We start from the raw sequence: 19112 nt of genomic DNA, 5'->3' as shown, positions 1-19112 counted from the left end.
TTGAATTTGTTGCCATATTTCTTGCTTAGGCATTAATAAGAGCTTAACTCTGCAACCAAGAGGTTAACAGAAGAGTTCATTAACTTTTACAAGACATACTGCGATCCTCAGCTAAGAGTGCAGTGTCATTGCTCTGGATTAATCAGATCTGAAGATTAAAGTCAGGTTGAATTAAATTTCATTTCTGCTGCAGTGGAGATTGCTACTGGCATACTGAGAGCAGAGGTTAGGCCACTTATCACTGAAACATGGAAGAACCCACTTCCTTGCAGGTATAGTGTTGCACTGTGAGCAGGGTGCATTGTGGAGGTAGGAACTCACTGACATAGGATGCAGGAAAACAAAACAGAAAGCTTCAGTATCCTGCTTGTGTTAGAGGAAAAAAAAGGTATTGTCATTCCTGTAAGGTTTACTGATTTTTTGTAGAAGCTAGACATTGTGACATAGACTTCCTCGTTGTTCGGTGACCTCATTTCACTGGTAGGTGGCATCTGGGATACGGTGTCACAATTTAGGGGCTCTGATCCAGGCTGGCCTGAAGGATCCGGGGGAGGAATGGAGAAAAAGGTGAAACCATCATCACATAGGGGCACCCCGTTGCTGCGGCACACCTCATATGTGCTGGAGCCGCAGATTCCTTCGGTGACTCCAAACTGGCTGGTGCCCAGGAGTCTGTGCAGGGCTTCAGCTGGCCATATTCCTCCATAAGTCACGGACAGGTTTAGGCTGCTTTTGTCTGTCCTTGCAGGGCTCATCTTCAGGTCTGATCCGCTCCTAAATTTTTCTGGAAGGTTTGTCTCTGGAGCAGTTGGTGGCTGCAGAAAATTTTCCAGTTCAGGTTTTGCTCGAATGCCATCCACTTTATGGATATGAACGTAACCAAAACTATCTGGGTTAAAACTTATATCAAAATTCTGCATGGCAAAGGGAACAGCATGGTCAGTTAACAGTGGGTATTAGCTTAACAGAAAAGATACTTTGATAATTCATCTGATTTTAGAAGGGTATTTATTATTTCTTTAACTCTGAAAGTAACCCTGAACAGGCTGATCAATAGGTTAGCAGAGAATAAACTATCACGTGGCTTAAAATCCTTTTCCATATTAATCTGAAACTATCAAGTGACCTCCTGCAGGCATTGTCACTGGAGAGTGTTTTATGCTCTGCGCAATGTGGTCATAACTGGTGTTTCAGAGACTTTTCTGAGCCATGCATTTGTTGCACACCTGCCATTTCACAGGAATGAGTGTGCCGACCCAGGCGGTTCCTTTCAGTTTTACGTTCCTAATTTAGCAGTAAGGGAAGTAAAAGTTTGCCATGACTTCCTGAAACACATTAGCAATCCCTGCACTGGGGAGCACAGGATATGGGAGAGTTGTCTTAGACCTCTTAAATTAAGAACATGCTACTAATGTACCAATTGGAAAGAATGGTGCTGCACAGTGTACTCTAATTCCATCAAGTTATAAATACCCATCTGTATTTCTGGAGTGACAGGGGGATCCCAACAGCTAACTGTATTGGAGGCTGAAATAAGCCTAACTGGGAATGAGTGGCAGAAACACCCCATTGTGACTGGCCCAGAGGCCCCATGCATCCTTGGCATAGACTACCTCAGGAGAGGGTATTTCAAGGACCCAAAGGGGTATCGGTGGGCCTTTGGTATAGCTGCCTTGGAGATGGAGGAAATGGAACAGCTGTCCACCTTGCCTGGTCTCTCTGAGGACCCTTCAGTTGTGGGGTTGCTGAGGGTTGAAGAACAACAGGTGCCAATCGCTACCACAACAGTGCACCGGCGGCAATATCGCACCAACCGAGACTCCCTGATTCCCATCCATAAGCTGATTTGTTGACTGGAGATCCAAGGAGTGATCAGCAGGACTCACCCTTTAACAGCCCCATTTGGCCAGTGTGAAAGTCTAATGGAGAGTGGAGACTACCAGTAGACTATCGTGGCCTGAATGAAGTCACACCACCGCTGAGTGCTGCTGTGCCAGACATGCTAGAACTTCAATATGAACTGGAGTCAAAGGCAGCCAAGTGGTACACCACAATTGATATTGCTAATGCATTTTTCTCAATCCCTTTGGCAGCAGAGTGCCGGCCACAGTTTGCTTTCACTTGGAGGGGCGTCCAGTACACCTGGAATCGACTGCCCCAGGGGTGGAAACACAGCCCCACCATTTGCCATGGACTAATCCAGAATGCACTGGAACAGGGTGAAGCTCCAGAACACCTGCAATACATTGATGACATCATCGTATGGGGCAACACAGCAGAAGAAGTTTTTGAGAAAGGGAAGAAAATAATCCAAATCCTTCTGAAAGCTGGTTTTGCCATAAAACAGAGTAAGGTGAAGGGACCCGCACAGGAGATCCAGTTTTTAGGAATAAAATGGCAAGACGGACGTCGTCACATCCCAATGGATGTGATCAACAAAATAGCAGCTATGTCTCCACCGACTAGTAAACAGGAAACACAAGCTTTCTTAGGCGTTGTGGCTTTTTGGAGAATGCATATTCCAAATGACAGTCTGATTGTAAGCCCTCTCTATCAAGTGACCCGGAAGAAGAACAATTTTAAATGGGGCCCTGAGCAACAACAAGCCTTTGAACAGATTAAACGGGAGATAGTTCATGCAGTAGCCCTTGGGCCAGTCCGGGCAGGACCAGATGTTAACAATGATGTGCTCTACACCGCAGCCGGGGAGAATGGCCCTACCTGGAGTCTCTGGCAGAAAGCAGCAGGGGAGACCTGAGGTCGACCTCCAGGGTTTTGGAGTCGGGGATATGGAGGATCCGAGGCTCACTATACTCCAACTGAAAAGGAGATATTAGCAGCATATGAAGGAGTTGGAGCTGCTTCAGAAGTGGTTGGTACTGAAACACAGCTCCTGTTGGCACCCCGACTGCCAGTGTTAGGCTGGATGTTCAAAGGGAAGGTCCCTTCTACACATCATGCAACTGATGCTACATGGAGTAAGTGGGTTGCACTGATCACACAATGAAGTCGAATAGGAAACCCCAGTCGCCCAGGAATTTTAGAAGTGATCACAGACTGGCCAGAAGGCAAAGATTTTGGAATATCACCAGAGGAGGAGGTGACGCGTGCTGAAGAGGCCCCACTGTATAATAAACTGCCAGAAAATGAGAGGCAATATGCCCTGTTCACTGATGGGTCCTGTCGCATTGTGGGAAAGCATCGGAGGTGGAAGGCAGCTGTATGGAGTCCTATATGACAAGTTGCAGAAACTGCAGAAGGAGAAGGTGAATCGAGTCAGTTTGCAGAGGTGAAAGCCATCCAGCTGGCTTTAGACATTGCTGAACGAGAAAAATGGCCAATCCTTTATCTCTATACTGACTCATGGATGGTGGCAAATGCTCTGTGGGGGTGGTTGCAGCAATGGAAGCAGAGTAACTGGCAATGCAGAGGTAAACCCATCTGGGCTGCCCCATTGTGGCAAGATATTGCTGCCTGGCTAGAGAACCTGGTTGTGAAAGTACGTCTGCCAGCAAGCAGGTGTACAAGAAGCTGGGAGGGAGCATAGCCAGGACAGCTGACCCGAACTAGCCAAAGGGATATTTCATACCATAGAACGTCATGCCCAGTATATAAACTGGGGGGAGTTGGCCGGGAGGGGCAGATCACTGCTCAGGCATCGGTCAGCGGGTGGTGAGCAATTGCATTGTGCATCACTAGTTTTTTTTTCTTTTTTTTCCCCCTCTTCTGTTTTTTGTTATATTCCTTTTCATTACTATTATTATTATTATATTTCATTATTATTATTATTAGTATTATATTTTACTTTAGTTATTAAACTGTTCTTATCTCAACCCACAAGTTTTACCTTTTTTTTCCTGATTCTCCTCCCCATCCCACTGGGAGCGGGGGGGAGTGAGGGAGCAGCTGCGTGGTGCTTAGTTGCTGGCTGGGGTTAAACCACGACACCCAGATTAATGAAGAATGACAAAACTGAGCGAAGCGCAGTAGTGATGGAACCAGAACTGATTGCAGCATGCAACTATCCAACACTACACACCATCCTCCTGCTGTGCCCAATGTCACCCATCTGCTGCACCACACCGAAGCCCAATCCTGTTCTGCCACCTGAGCGGACTTTGCACCACCCCCCCTGCCCAGACAGACTGTTATGACAGATGGAGCCCTAAGTCATGGACTAAATGAACTCAATGATCATTTTAAAGGAACATTTAAATGGACATTTTAAAGGCTTATAGATTAAGGGAATGATATCCGTGTGTATATGTATCAAAAGACAGGAAAAGTGGTGGTGATTAATTGAAAACCTATTGGAAAGTGTGGGACCTGAGCATGACGTAAATGGTATAGAATAATGGGTGGATACTGTCCTGGTTTCGGCTGGGATAGAGTTAATTTTCTTCCTAGTAGCTGGTATAGTGCTGTGTTTTGGATTTAGTAGGAAAATAATGTTGATAACACACTGATGTTTTTAGTTTTTGCTAAGTAGTGTTGTTGTGGTTTAACCCCAGTCAGCAACTAAGCACCACGCAGCCGCTTTCCCCCTCCCCCTCCCAGTGGGGTGAGGAGGAGGAAAGAGAAAAAAAAAAAAGAAAAGTAAAACTTGTGGGTTGAGATAAGAACAGTTTAATAACTAAAGTAAACTATAATACTAACAATAGTAATAATGAAATATAATCATAATAATAGTAATGAAAAGGAATACAACAAAAAAGGAAGGGGGGGAAGAAAAAAACCCCAGTGATGCACAATGCAATTGCTCACCACCTGCTGAACAATGCCCAGTTAGTTCCCGAGCTGCGATCCGCACCGCCCGGCCAACTCCCCCCTGTTTATATACTGGGCATGACGTTCCATGGTATGGAATACCCCTTTGGCTAGTTCGGGTCAGCTGCCCTGGCTCTGCTCCCTCCCAGCTTCTTGCACACCTGCTTGCTGGCAGAGCATGGGAAACTGGAAAGTCCTTGGCTTAAGATAAGCGCTACTTAGCAACAACTAAAACATCAGAGTGTTATCATCAACATCATTCTCACACTAAATCCAAAACACAGCACTGTACCAGCTACTAAAAAGAAAGTTAACTCTGTCCCAGCCGACACCAGGACAATATCCACCCCTTATTCTATACCATTTACGTTATGCCCAGATCCCACACTTTCTGATACATTTCCAATTAATCACCATCACCTATCCTGTCTTTTAATATATACATATAGATATCATTCCCACGGTCTATGGGCCATCTCTATCCAATGTCTGTTGAGTTCATTCAGTCCATGACTTTGGGCTCCATCTGTCATAACAGTCTGTCTGGGCAGGAGGGATGGGGCAAAGTCCGCTTAGTCGGCAGAACAGGATTGGGCTTCGGTGTGATGTGGCAGGATTATATAGCAATTAATAGCATACAATTTAATTCACTGGCTGTTCTCACCTAAAATCAAATCCCCTTGAGGCACACATCAGACTTCCCCATCCTTCCGCATCACCCACCAAGTGCATCCAGGTCCTTGAGCAAAAGCAATCCCACGAATGGGTTTGCCTTTGCCTGAGGCAGGAGTAACCCAGACTGTTTTTCCTAGCATATTTTTTATGTGCACTACAGGAACTTTATCCCCTTCTACAGTACGTAAAAGTTCTGATTGGGCGGGGCCAGCTCGATTGACAGATCCTCTAGTGTTGACTAACCAGGTGGCCTTTGCTAGATGTGTATCCCAATGTTTGAAGGTCCCACCACCCATTGCTCTCAATGTAGTCTTTAACAGTCCATTGTATCACTCGATTTTCCCGGAGGCTGGTGCATGATAGGGGATGTGATATACCCACTCAATGCCATGCTCTTTGGCCCAGGTGTCTATAAGATTGTTCCGGAAATGAGTCCCGTTGTCTGACTCAATTCTTTCTGGGGTACCGTGTCGCCATAAGATTTGCTTCTCAAGGCCCAGGATAGTGTTCCGGGCAGTGGCATGGGGCACGGGATATGTTTCCAGCCATCTGGTGGTTGCTTCCACCATTGTAAGCACATGGCGCTTGCCTTGGCGGGTTTGTGGGAGTGTGATATAGTCAATCTGCCAGGCCTCTCCATATTTATATTTCAGCCATCGTCCTCCATACCAAAGAGGCTTTAACCGCTTGGCTTGCTTAATTGCAGCACATGTTTGACATTCATGGATGACCTGTGCGATAGTGTCCATGGTCAGGTCCACCCCTCGATCGCGTGCCCATCTATATGTTGCATATCTTCCCTGGTGGCCTGAGGTGTCATGGGCCCACCGAGCCATGAATAATTCACCCTTATGTTGCCAATCCAGATCTACCTGAGCTACTTCAATCCTAGCAGCCTTGTCTACCTGCTGGTTGTTCTGATGTTCTTCAGTGGCCCGACTCTTAGGTATGTGGGCATCTACATGATGTACTTTCACAACCAGGTTCTCTAGCCGGGCAGCAATATCTTGCCACAATGGGGCAGCCCAGATGGGTTTACCTCTGCGTTGCCAATTACTCCGCTTCCATTGCTGCAACCACCCCCACAGAGCATTTGCCACCATCCATGAGTCAGTATAGAGATAAAGGATTGGCCATTTTTCTCGTTCAGCGATGTCTAAAGCCAGCTGGATGGCTTTCACCTCTGCAAACTGACTCGATTCACCTTCTCCTTCCACAGTTTCTGCAACTTGTCATATAGGACTCCATACAGCCGCCTTCCACCTCCGATGCTTTCCTACAATGCGGCAGGACCCATCAGTGAACAGGGCATATTGCCTCTCATTTATGGCAGTGTATTATACATTGGGGCCTCTTCAGCACGCGTTACCTCCTCCTCTGGTGATATTCCAAAATCTTTGCCTTCTGGCCAGTCTGTGATCACTTCCAGAATTCCTGGGCAACTAAGGTTTCCTATTCGACTTCATTGTGTGATCAGTGCAACCCACTTCCTCCACTGTGGGAATCCGCAGGGAGTGTTGCGAGCAGCCTTGAACAATTAGACATAGCCTTGAAAGACATAGAATAAGGGAGTAAATAAGTGATAAAGCAGGTGTGCAGAAAAGAAGCTGAAGACTGAAATAACTTGGAAAACAGATATGAGACCGAAGCCAGAAGACGTGTGTCTTGCTCGACAGCACCAATCAGAAGCTTAGCCGCGGCGCATGAACAGAAAGTATTAACTAATCATGGAACAAGCCTGAGCGCGTGGACAGCTAATGAATCTATATAAGCACAAATTTGTAAACAATAAAGGTCTTTGGTTTTACCCGCACCAGAGTCCGTGAACCATCCCTACAAATGGCGCCCAACGTGGGGCATGAAACTACAGCGTGGAACGTACGTCGGTAGGGACTCCAGTTGGACGAATTCATCAGCGGAGGAGCTGAACGACCCGGGTCTCAATCACCAAATAAAGGTGAGCAACTGGAGCATTTTATTTTATTTTTTAAATGGGGGCGCATATGTCTGTACAAGAAGCGTCCATTTTACGGCTGTTATTGCAATTGTTAGCTAAGCGGGGAATCAAATATGAGGAACGGACTATGAAAATGTTGTTAGTGTGGCTTAAAACACACAGAGCTCCCACTCAGTTGCATGAAGTATTTGATGTAGATAATTGGGAGAAAGCCGGCATGCTAATCTGGGAAGCAGCCTCACGAGGTGACCTTACGGCAGCTCAAATTATGACCACTTGGCATGTAGTGACAGATAATTTACGGCAGATTAAGGCAGATAAAAAAGCTGCTGCTGCTGCCACGAGTGCTATAGCTCCCCAGACCCCCCCCGAAGAAATGACAGCGAGCGTAGGGGCAGAAAAAACTGCTTCCACTGTCAGACCTAAATCCCAAGATTTACAGGCTGCCTCAGTACCTCCGGAGGGTGAGCAGTGTAAGCTTGTGGATGCATCTGGACAATTGCCCGGTTTTACGCCAGCATCTGTAGCAATCCCTCCCACCCTGCCGAAAGAAATGACATCGGACGGCATGGACTTTGATCCTAAAGATCGGTGGGCAAAGCTAAGGGAGGAGGTGATTAAGACAGGAGACTTTGAGGCAGTGAGTTGGTCCTTTCCTGTCCTGGTGCGGGATCAAGGACCAAATGAGTGGCAACTGTTCCACTGGGACTTAATCAAGGAGTTACAGAAAACCGTTGTGACCTATGGACTTTCTGCCCCCTTTTCGCAGAGTCTGTTAGAAAATGTTTTTACAGGACAGTTGCTTACTCCTTATGATATATGCCAATTAGCCACCATGATTTTAACACCAACTCAGAAACTGTTATTTACACAACAGTGGCAGGATCTGTGTGCCCAGGAAGCACTTGCGAATTTAGAAAAGCAGCCGAATGATCCATTACATGGAGCAGGCTTACCCCAGCTGCTAGGGCGGCCACTGTTAGACGATCCGCGATTACAGGCACGACTTGACCCCGCGATTTTGCATTTGACTGCCCGATTAGCTTATCAAGCCATGGTTAAAGTACCAGAGACAGGGAAAGCAGAAAAATCATTTACCCGTAAAAAAAGAAAAAAAGAAAAAAAAATTAAAAATAAAAAATAAAAACTAAAAAAAAAATTAAAAAAAAATAAAAAAATTTACCCGTATTATGCAAAAAACGAACGAGCCTTACATGCAATTTCTTGATCGCTTGAGAGATGCTCTCGATAAGCAGATTGATAACGCCGAGGCAAAGGAAGCCCTATTACTTAAGCTAGCGGTTGAAAACGCTAATGTAGACTGTAAACGAGTATTACAAACCCTACCACAAGGGGCCGGTATCATACAGATGATCGAGGTCTGCAATAGCGTTGGCTCTATCTCGCACCAAACTGAAGCCCTGCTGGGGCCTTTGCGGCAGCAGTGAATGTCCGACAACTAGCCCATGGAATACCCCAGTGTTTGTCATTAAAAAGAAAAATGGGAAGTGGCGTCTGCTACATGATCTGCGACGAATCAATGCAGTAATTGAAGACATGGGTTCACTGCAACCGGGTATGCCATCTCCCGCAATGATCCCCGCGAATTGGAATATTATTATCATCGATTTAAAGGATTGGGTTTTTTTACCATACCCTTAGCAGCGGAAGATACATCTAGATTTGCCTTTTCAGTACCCATGGAGAACTGTAAGGAACCTATGCAAAGATATCATTGGACAGTACTGCCACAGGGAATGAAAAATTCACCCACCATTTGCCAGCAATATGTTGCCACTGCACTGACGCCAATTCGACAGCAGTACCCACAGTTAGTGTGCTCAAAACCATGTTGTTAAAACAAAAAGGGGGAACCGTTGGAGACTCCCCGCAGACACGCTTAGCAAAAGCAATATATGTGTTGAATCATCTGTCCTTTACCCCTCATACTGAGACACCGGTGATGCTCTGCCATCTTCACTCTTTAGGGGAGGTATCACAGCAAACATTACGAGATAAAAATGTACCTGTCATGGTGAAATCCCTACTAAATGGTAAATGGGAAGGTCCATTTACATTAATAACATGGGGGAGAGGGTATGCTTGTGTTTTGACAGATCACGGGCCCCGCTGGGTTCCAGCTCGGTGTGTACGGCCAGCGCTCACAAAGCTGCCGGTGCCAGGCAAACAACAGACAACCGCAAAAGACCCTGAAGGGCCTGCCGAGACATCAGAAGACATTTTGAGTGACAGCGCAAACTGTTTTGATGGGAAATGACCTGCTTGAGACAGTAAGGAGTTGTGTATCAGGCCTCGCAAGGCCGCAGGTGTCTATATGTCTAGTCTGTAAGCGCTGCTGTGGATATATTATTGCACATTGTATATTTTTGTAGAAAGTATTTGATTTATTTTAATGGTAATCAATGCATTTATCTGAATCATACTTTAGCACCATTGTGTATTCGCTGTAAGAGAATCAATAGTATACGTAAGATCTATTCAATCCGTTATTTTTGTTGTTATACGGACCGGTATATAAAATGGAGAGGATAACGACCCTTTTAAGTTTGATTGGGTGTATACAAGCAATATGGGTGCCCCCACAACCAAAGACGAATGTGTGGGTCACGTTAGCGAATCTAACAGGACAAGATTTTATTTGCCTGTCTATTGTATCTCCAGGGAACCCTTTTTCAACATGTCTTGTTGGAGTCCCGGCAGATACCTGGCCCAACACTATCCAGTCCCACAGCATTTGTGCTCCAGTTTCAACGCCTGTGTCGACAACTGGGACGGGTGGAGTGCTCATTTACCCCAATTACCACAGGAGCTGCAAGAACTTGGACTCCTGGGTTCAGTTAAAATGGACAGCTGTTTGTATTTTAATTATTCAGGGCGCAATCGAACGACGGAGCAAAATATCAGCTCGTCTCTGTCCATATATAGAAATAATACAGCCTGGTGCAACTATACTAGCCCAAATATTTCCAAATCTAGCAATGCACCTCTGGCGCTTCCCTCAGGGATCTTTTTTATCTGTGGTGATCGCGCATGGGGAGGAATACCATCTCATATAAAAGGAGGGCCTTGCAGTTTGGGGAGGCTCACTTTGCTAACACCAAATACATCAATAATTTTAATCACCGGTGCTCCAAGCGATCGACCCACGCCTTTAAGGCAGAGTGCAGGGATGATGTGGAATTTTGGAACAGTGAAAAGATAATTATGGCTTCTATAGCTGTGCCAGGGGTGGCAGCCTCGCAGGCCTTAGCCACACTAAATAAGTTGGGATGTTGGCTAGCCAAGCAGACTAATGCTACTTCTCAAGCCTTGAGTAGTTTGCTTTTAGATGTTGATTCTGTAAGACATGCAACTTTGCAAAATCGCGCAGCAATTGATTTTTTGCTTTTAGCACAGGAGCACGGGTGTGAAGACCTTGACGGTATGTGTTGTATGAATCTCTCTGATCACTCGGAATCTATTCACCATAGCATGCAACAATTGAAAGAGGGAGTTAAAAAGCTACAAGTTGATGATGGATGGGGTTGGATAGAAAATCTTTTTAGTAACTGGGGAATTAATAATTGGCTTAAAGGTTTGATAAAGATTGGGCTAATTTTATTATGTGCTATTTGTGGCCGCCTGCTCATTATTCCATGTTTGCTATCCTGTCTGCAAAGGGCCCTGCAGAGGATGGTAAACACTGCATTTTGGGTAGAAAAAAACAAAAAGGGGGAATTGTGGGAATCCGCAGGGAGTGTTGTGAGCAGCCTTGAACAATTAGACATAGCCTTGAAAGACATAGAATAAGGGAGTAAATAAGTGATAAAGCAGGTGAGCAGAAAAGAAGCTGAAGACTGAAATAACTTGGAAAACAGATAAGAGACCGAAGCCAGAAGATGTGTGTCTTGCTCGACAGCACCAATCAGAAGCTTAGCCGCAGCGCGTAAAAAAAAATATTAACTAATCATGGAACAAGCCTGAGCGCGTGGACAGCTAATGAATCTATATAAGCACAAATTTGTAAACAATAAAGGTCTTTGGTTTTACCCGCACCAGAGTCCGTGAACCATCCCTACACTCCGCGTAGCATCAGTTGCATGATGTGTAGAAGGGACCTTCCCTTTGAACATCCAGCCTAGCACTGGCAGTCGGGGTGCCAACAGGAGCTGTGTTTCAGTACCAACCACTTCTGAAGCAGCTATAACTCCTTCATATGCTGCTAATATCTCCTTTTCAGTTGGACTATAGCGGGCCTTGGATCCTCGATATCCCTGACTCCAAAACCCTAGAGGTCGACCTTGGGTCTCCCCTGCTGCTTTCTGCCAGAGACTCCAGGCAGGGCCATTCTCCCCAGCTGCGGTGTAGAGCACATTTTTAACATCTGGTCCTGCCCGGACTGGCCCAAGGGCTACTGCATGAACAATCTCCCATTTAATTTGTTCAAAGGCTTGTTGTTGCTCAGGGCCCCATTTAAAATTGTTCTTCTTCCGGGTCACTTGATAGAGAGGGCTTACAATCAGACTGTCATTTGGAATATGCATTCTCCAAAAAGCCACAACGCCTAAGAAAGCTTGTGTTTCCTGTTTGCTAGTCGGTGGAGACATAGCTGCTATTTTGTTGATCACATCCATTGGGATCTGATGACGTCCGTCTTGCCATTTTATTCCTAAAAAATGAATCTCCTGTGCAGGTCCCTTCACCTTACTCTGTTTTATGGCAAAACCAGCTTTCAGAAGGATTTGGATTATTTTCTCCCCTTTCTCAAAAACTTCTTCTGCTGTGTTGCCCCATACGATGATGTCATCAATGTATTGCAGGTGTTCTGGAGCTCCACCTTTTTCCAGTGCAGTCTGGATCAGTCCATGGCAAATGGTGGGGCTGTGTTTCCACCCCTGGGGCAGTCGATTCCAGGTGTACTGGACGCCCCTCCAAGTGAAAGCAAACTGTGGCCGGTATTCTGCTGCCAAAGGGATTGAGAAAAATGCATTAGCAATATCAATTGTGGCGTACCACTTGGCTGCCTTTGACTCCAGTTCATATTGAAGTTCTAGCATGTCTGGCACAGCAGCACTCAGCGGTGGTGTGACTTCATTCAGGCCACGATAGTCTACTGGTAGTCTCCACTCTCCATTAGACTTTCGCATTGGCCAAATGGAGCTTTAAAGGGTGAGCGAGTCCTGCTGATCACTCCTTGGCTCTCCAGTCGATGAATCAGCTTATGGATGGGAATCAGGGAGTCTCGGTTGGTGCGATATTGCCGCCGGTGCACCCTTGTGGTAGCAATTGGCACCTGTTGTTCTTCAACCCTCAGCAACCCCACAACCGAAGGGTCCTCAGAGAGACCAGGCAAGGCAGACAGCTGTTCCATTTCCTCTGTCTCCAAGGCAGCCCACCAGTACCCCTTTGGGTCCTTGAAATACCTTCTCCTGAGATAATCTATGCCAAGGATGCATGGAGCCTCCGGACCAGTCACAATAGGGTGTTTTTGCCACTCATTCCCAGTTAGGCTTATTTCATCCTCCAATACAGTTAGCTGTTGGGATCACCCTGTCACCCCAGAAATACAAATAGGTTCTACCCCTTTATAGCTTGATGGCATTAGAGTACACTGTGCACCGGTGTCCACTAGAGCCTTATACTCCTGTGGGTCTGATGTGCCAGGCCATCGAATCCACACAGTCCAGTAAACCTGGTTGTCCCTCTCCTCCGCCTGGCTGGAGGCAGGGCCCCTCTAGTCCTGGTCATAGGATTCTCCACTCACTCTTTGTAAAAACGGATTAGAATTCCTTCTCATAGGATCAGGAGTAAGATCAGCCCTTCCACTCTGTCTGCCACACCGCTCACAGTGCTCACTGGAGGCTGAAGCAGCAATTTTCCTGGAAGAACCCTCATTTGTGATTGTTTTTCCTTGCAATTCACGTACCCGTGCATCTAGGACCGAGGTAGGTTTTCCATCCCACTTCATCATATCCTCTCCATGGTCAAGCAGGTAAGACCACAGGATACCCCGTGAGGTGTACCTTCTATCTCCTCTCTCTTGAGCAGAGGGACGCTTATTCCTAATAGCTGAGATATTGGTCCGTGCAGGTGGGAGGCAGAACTTATCCTCAAATCGCTGGAACTCTTGGGACCATTTCTCGGCTATTATGTCTGGCAGTTTCTCCACAGCCGAGACGAGGGAGGAAGAGAGACTTTCTTCGTATTGCCGAAGTCGGCGAGCCAATTCATCTACTGTTGGTCCCTCTTCGTCTTTCCAGTCCATTACTGCCAATGCATTGGCATACGATGATGGTGCGCTTCGTACAAACTTCTGCCACATGGGTCGTGTGCATTGGACTTCATCTGGATCTGTGGGTAACCGCCCATCGTCTGGGTCATAATAAACCATCTCCCACACAGCTAATTCCCTCAGGTACTGGATACCTCTCTCCATGGTGGTCCACTTGCCTGGGTGACATACAACACCTTTTCTTCATGCCCGATAGAAGTCGCCTCCAGAGGCTGAGGGCTTGTGTCTTTTTTCCAATTGCCTTGTCAATGCCCCCTTCCCTAGAAAGGGATCCCAGCTGCTTGGCTTCCTTACCCTCTAATTCCAAGCTACTTGCCCCATTATCCCAGCATCAGAGCAGCCAGGTGATAATGTGCTCGCCTGGATGACGGCTGAAGTTTTTTCGCATATCTCACAGCTCACTCAAGGATAGGGATCGAGTGATTATCTCTGGTCCTGCCTCTTCCTCCTGTTCTCGTGATGACCCTGGTTCACTTTCATCTTTCGCTAAGCGAACTGATTTTTTTGTATATTTTTTCTTCTGTATAGGGGCGATTGATATTGGCACCGGTTGATTCTCTAGTTCAGCTGCATCATCCATCGTCAAGGTTTGAGTTGCCACAGTGCCTGTTGCTGGGGTTTGAGTAGCCACAGTGCTTGTCATAGGGATTAGAGTAGCTTCAGTGCCTGTTGCCAGGGTTGGAGCAGCTGCAGTCATGGGAGCTGATCTCTGGGTGGTGTTTTTAAATAGTTGTTTAACCCTAGACAAGATCTGAATCACATTCAGGAACAGGCTGGTTCCTAGCAATAGGACCATGCTGAGTTCAACATCCCAAGGATATTCAAAATTTACAAACTCCTCCAATGCTATTGTAATTAACCTGGCAGAGAAAGGGAAGATGTGGGAAGATGTCTCCCCAATAGGTTGGCTCCCCGAGGAGAAAAGGTAGAAAGTGCAATTATTAATATTCTCTAGGAGATAGCACCCGAAGTATGGAGATGTCTCCTCCATAGATTGGCTCCCAGAGGAGAAAAGGTAAAAGGTACAATTATTAATAGTCTCCCATAGGTGGCTCCCGAAGTACAGAGGTGACAACAATGCCGAGTACAAACACCCGATTAGTTTCACGGCCTGAACTTATATCATAAACCAGTGTTACAAACAACAACAACATGATAACTCTAGCCCGGTTCCCACAGGTGATAAACAGCACAACAGGGAGCATATACTGCAAGTAGGGCATTACATAATGCAACTTCAAGAACCACACCACCAACTTTGAGAGCAAACGAACCCACATTGTAACCAGTAACTATCAAACCAATACAATGAATACTTATAACAAGTTTGTTTTAACACACTCTGATCAGATCCATTGTTATCTCAACCCTTTGTGCCCCACATTGGGCGCCAAAAAGGCTGTTGTGGTTTAACCCCAGTCAGCAACTAAGCACCATGCAGCCGCTTCCCCCTCCCCCCTCCCAGTGGGGTGAGGAGGAGGAAAGCAAAGGAAAAAAAAGTAAAACTCATGGGTTGAGATAAGAACAGTTTAATAACTAAACTAAAATATAATACTAACAATAGTATTAATGAAATATAATAATAATAATAGTAATGAAAAGGAATGCAACAAAAAAAGGAAGGGGGGGGGAAGGAAAAAACCAGTGATTCAATTGCTCACCACCCGCTGACCGATGCCCAGTTAGTTCCCGAGCTGTGATCCTCCCCTCCTGGCCAACTCCCCCCTGTTTATATACTGGGCATGACATTCCATGGTATGGAATATCCCTTTGGCTAGTTCAGGTCAGCTGCCCCGGCTCTGCTCCCTCCCAGCTTCTTGCACACCTGCTTGCTGGCAGAACATGGGAAACTGAAAAGTCCTTGGCTTAAGATAAGTACTACTTAGCAACAACTAAAACATCAGAGTGTTATCATCAACATTATTCTCACACTAAATCCAAAACACAGCACTGTACCAGCTACTAAGAAGAGAGTTAACTCTATCCCAGCCAAAACCATGACACCAGTCCATCTATAGTTGGTGCCTCCGTGTCTGTCCAGCTCATTATCACCAGGGTGTTGGCATATGATGTCGGTGTACTTCTTATAATCTTTTGCCACGTGGACTGCGTGCACTGGATTTCATCCGGGTCTTTGGATTCCTGGTTGTCATCCAGATTGTTATGGATCACCTCCACCACAGCTATTTCCCTCAGATACTGGATACCTCCCTCAATGGTGGTCCATTTGCTTCGGGAATTTGCAAGATCTTCCTTGAAGGGATATCTGTCCTTCACACTTGACAGGAGTCGCTGCCAAAGACTGATGACTCCTGCCCTTTTTCCAGTTCTTTTGTCAATGGCCTTATCCTTAGCAAGGGATCCCAGCTGTTGGGCTTCCTTACCCTCTAATTCCTGACTACTGGCCCCAATATTCCAGCATTGGAGTAACCAGCTGAGAATTAGCTCACCTGGTTGATGGCTAAAATCTTTTCGCATATCTCACAGCTCACTTACTTAGGGATAGGGATCGGGTGGTTTCTGTCTCATTTATGATTTCAGTCTCTTCCTCCTCCTGTTCTTGTGACTGCTCTGCTGCAGAACAGGCTGCCTCTTCTGATTCTTTCTCCTGCTCCCTCTTAGGAGAAGCTTCTTCATCCCTTACTAAATGAGTTGACTTCTGCTTCCATTGTTTCTTTTTAGTTATAGGGGCAACTGATATAGTGTCTGGTTTAGCCACAGTGTCTGTTGGTATGTTTTCAGATCCAGAGACCCTCTCTTCTCCTTGAGGGTACTGAATAGTATTGAGCAGTGTTTGGTAGATGCTGGCCAGGGCCCAGCACAGTGCAGTAAGTTGTGCCTCTTTGGAATACCCATGGCATTTTCCTTTCAAATATTCTATCACTTCATCAGGGTCCTGTAGTTGTTCGGGAGTGAAGTTCCAGACCATTGGAGGTGAGAAGTTCTCTAGATACCTGCCCATATTCTCCCACATGCTGTGCCACCCATGATCATACTGTCACAGAGCCTGGGCCATATTCCTAAATTGCTTGTTAACCTTAGACAAAACCAAAGCAATATTCCTAAGGAATACCAATAGAAGTATTTTAACTATCCAAGAATGTTCAAGATACTCAGAAGTTATTGTAACGAGGGAGAAAACATCACAGAAGAAGGTAGCGAAGGTGCCATTCTGTATTTCCTCCACAAAAAACCTCTCAGAGGAAGAAGTATAATTGTTAATTGTCTCCATGAGATGGTACCCGAAGTACAGTAATGGCTTCAGTACAGAGCCCAAATACCAGATTAAGCTCAAGGCTGGTGTTTTAATAATAAATCTCCCAGGCAAAAAAACATCACTAATCACTACAGAGCACAGCAAACTGCAAAAGCCAACACCAATCTTTAACATGTACAGCAAAAAAAAGAGCATGGCGCAGATCAGATTAAACTAATATTGAGAACAGAACAGATGAATCAATATCGTGACCCGCAACTGTTTAACAGATATAAATCCCTTCTAATACACTCTGGTCAATCTGTTATTATCTCAAACCCTTTGAGCCCCACGTTGGGCGCCAAAAAGGACTGTCGTGGTTTAACTCCAGCTGGCAACTAAGCACCACACAGCCGCTTGCTCACTCACTCCCCCCCAGCGGGATGGAGGAAGAGAATCAGAAGGGTAAAAGTGAGAAAACTCGTGGGTTGAGATAAAAACAGCTTAATAATTGAAATAAAATAATATAATAATAATAAAAAATTGTAATGAAAAGGAAAATAACAAAGAGAGAGAAATAAAACCCAAGAAAGACAAGTGATGCAAATGAAAACAATTGCTCACCACCAACCAACTGATGCCCAGCCAGTCCCTGAGCAACGGTCCCCCCGTCAACCTCCTCCCTAGTTTTATTGCTGAGCATGATGTCATATGGTATGGAATATCCCTTTGGTCAGTTGGGGTCAGCTGTCCCAGCTGTGTCCCCTCCCAACTTCTTGTGCACCCCCAGCCTAGTCGCTGGCGGGGCGATATGAGGAGCAGAAAAGGCCTTGACTCTGTGTAAGCACTGCTCAGCAATAACTAAAACATCCCTGTATTATCAACACTGTTTCCAGCACAAATCCAAAACATAGCCCCATACAAGCTACTATGAAGAAAATTAACTCTGTCCCAGCCAAAACCAGCACACCATTGCAATGAGCTCTCTCTAATACAAAGCCTTTTCATGGTGCCAATGCCATAATGATGTATGAATAAGCATGAATGTGTTGCAGTAGTTTTGACTCTGTCCACCCTCTGCAGTCCTCCAATGCTATTTCAGTAGTTATTGCATCCTCAAACACCACTTCATGCTGCCATGCGCTACAGCTGGGAGTATTGCAGCCCATATCTTCAGGTTCATGCTATAGAAACACTGTTCTGACGGGCTGTCACACAGTCCTGCTTTGAACTGAAAAGTTGCGCAGAAAATAAGGCCACAGGCACCATGTGAATCCTGGAGTAGACTCAGGTTCAAGTGCGATGTAGTGTGGATGCAACCATTATGTTCTTGAGAGGTTAATCCTACACAGCTTGGATGCCAGCCAGCCTGCGCTTAACATCAGGGCAGGATAGTCTTTGACAGTTTTTTATTTATCAATATAGACATAGCCTGGGCATCTTTCTACTGCCTGAGAGTAGGTCTCAGTGTCTGCTAAATACCTCAAGTAACATCCTTAATCATGTCCTTCCTTCTGTCTTTCTGTCACTCCCCTGCTCTTTCCCTTCCACCTCCTTCAATGCAGTCTCTGGGATCTGTCAGCTTCTGTCCTTCCCTTCCTTTCTCTCTCAGTGGTGCCCCTCAGGAGCACTACTCTTTACTTTTGTCCAAAATGCTAGTTGAACCACAAAACAACTGAAAAGCAGAGTTGAAGAGGAAAGAAAAATCAGAGCTTCCTACTACAATGCCACCATCACTTTTAAAATAACCTTTTTAACAGAAGAGCTTAACTGGACCTAACTTCATGTCCATTCTAGTCCTCCCGAGTAAGTTACAGACCCTCTGAAGAAATAGAGAGATACTTACCCTTTCTGACTGCATGGAGGCATAAATCTATGCAGAAAAAAATAAGTTCCTAGTTAATGCTATTGACTCTGCATTTGAAAACCACACAAAATTATGTAAAAGAGGCTGAAGATGTCCTCCAGCACTGCAATAGTCTGACAAAGGATGTCTTTGCCATCTTTTCAGATAGTAGGAAAAAACCTGAGCTGATATGGAATTTCCTGAGGATATTTCAAATTTTTAAAACGCGTTAAACTCTGTCGTGGTTTAACCCCAGCCAGCAGCTAAGCACCACGCAGCCGCTCGCTCACTGACCCCCACCCCTGGGATGGGGGAGAGAATCAGGAAAAAAAAAACCTCGTGGGTTGAGATAAAGACAGTTTAATAGGACAGAAAGGAA

The sequence above is a fragment of the Gymnogyps californianus genome, unplaced genomic scaffold (genome assembly GCF_018139145.2).
Source record: "Gymnogyps californianus isolate 813 unplaced genomic scaffold, ASM1813914v2 HiC_scaffold_97, whole genome shotgun sequence".
In the NCBI taxonomy this organism is placed as follows: Eukaryota; Metazoa; Chordata; class Aves; order Accipitriformes; family Cathartidae; genus Gymnogyps; species Gymnogyps californianus.
This window is presented reverse-complemented; position numbering follows the sequence as displayed.